At 44.1% G+C, this 1511-nt stretch overlaps 1 non-coding gene across 1 annotated transcript; it reads left to right on the plus strand.

Moving 5' to 3' along the window:
- Positions 1–1038: 1038 nt before the first annotated feature.
- trnav-cac (transfer RNA valine (anticodon CAC)) lies at positions 1039–1111 on the plus strand. Its single transcript has one exon. It is a non-coding gene; the product is annotated as a tRNA-Val (tRNA).
- The last annotated feature ends 400 nt before the right edge of the window (positions 1112–1511 follow it).

Raw genomic sequence — 1511 nt, forward strand, 5'->3', positions numbered from 1 at the left:
TCAGAAGACCGCATTCAAACCCTTTCAAATTCTTCCAGCTCGATCGCGCGAGTCCCGCAGAGAACCGCCCACTCCCCTTTCCTACTGGTCGATATCGCTGCCCATCACATATTTGCGCAAGCACATTGGCTACGGGCGCTGTCAATCACCCGAAGGGAGTCCACCCAGCAGCAGGGAACCGCCCCAGCCCTTTCCTACTGGTCGGCCTAGCTGCCCATCACATGTTTGCGCAAGGTCACTGGTTAAGTGCGCTGTCAATCAGTGGGAGGGGGCGGGCGGTCCCACGGCCTAAAACTCGCCCAGCCGCAAGGAACCGCCCAATCTCCCACTGGTCAGCCTAGCTGCCGATCACAAGCTGATTGGTTCAGTGCGCTGTCAATCACTTGGAGGAGGGGGGATCCCGCCCAGCCGCAGAGCACCGTCGACTCCACATTCCTATTGGTTGGCCTAGCTGCCGATCAGCCATTCGCACAAGCCGATTGGCTAACTGCGCTGTCAATCAATCGGGAGGGGGGTGAGGTTGGTCCCGCGAAACCTAAATCGGATTCTCCAACCGTCATTTGCTAAAATGCTCGACGCTTTCTCGGGCTCGAAAACAACTCTTAATATATTTCAAACTTTGCTCCACATTCTTGTGTAACAGTCATTTTCCCAATGAGGAAAACTGACAGGTTTATTATATTTTAAAAAACTCCGGCATTTCTGAGGGGGCGACGTACAATAATGTCCACAAAACTATTCTTCAGATCAGCCTTAATTAATTTAATGGTTTAAAAAAAATACCTCAGGGCTAAATTTTTAAAAAGGGGGACTGATTCCCTACCCCAAGGCCTATTCCGCTTCAGTGAGAGGGTTTCGACCGCCGTCTGCGTGAGAGAGAAGCTCGGGAGATGCTCGTTCTTTATCAGCGAAGCGGCAATGTCCGCTCGGCTGCAGGATCAGATCAAGCTGATGGGCGAAGCAACCACAGTACCTCCGCTGGGCGTCGCTCCCTTCAGACTTGAAAAGTCCTCATTCTGCCGCTGCTGTCATGGGTCGGTTTCCGTAGTGTAGTGGTTATCACGTTCGCCTCACACGCGAAAGGTCCCCGGTTCGACCCCGGGCGGAAACACCTTTTTAAAAAAAAAATTAATTTTAAAATCAAAAGTAATTTATAGGCAAACATCATTCATTAATCCTTTTTTAATTAGTTTGCAAAATAATATTTAGTTGCTTTGTTTAATTTGCAAAATAATATTTAATTGCTTTGCTCAACTTTTAAATCAAAAGTAATTTATAGGCAAAAATCATTTATTAATCCTTTTTTAATTAATTTGCAAAATAATATTTAGTTGCTCTGATTAATTTGCAAAATAATTTTTAATTGCTTTGCTCAACTTTTAAATCAAAGTAATTTATAGGCAAACCATTTATTAATCCTTTCTTAATTTTTAAATTAATTTGCTAAATAATATTTAGTTGCTTTGATTAGTTTGCAAAATAATATTAGTTGCTTTGCTCAATTTTTAAAT

The sequence above is a fragment of the Somniosus microcephalus genome, chromosome 32 (genome assembly GCF_052327205.1).
Source record: "Somniosus microcephalus isolate GS21.2 chromosome 32, FLI_Smic_1.0, whole genome shotgun sequence".
Lineage (NCBI taxonomy): Eukaryota > Metazoa > Chordata > Chondrichthyes > Squaliformes > Somniosidae > Somniosus > Somniosus microcephalus.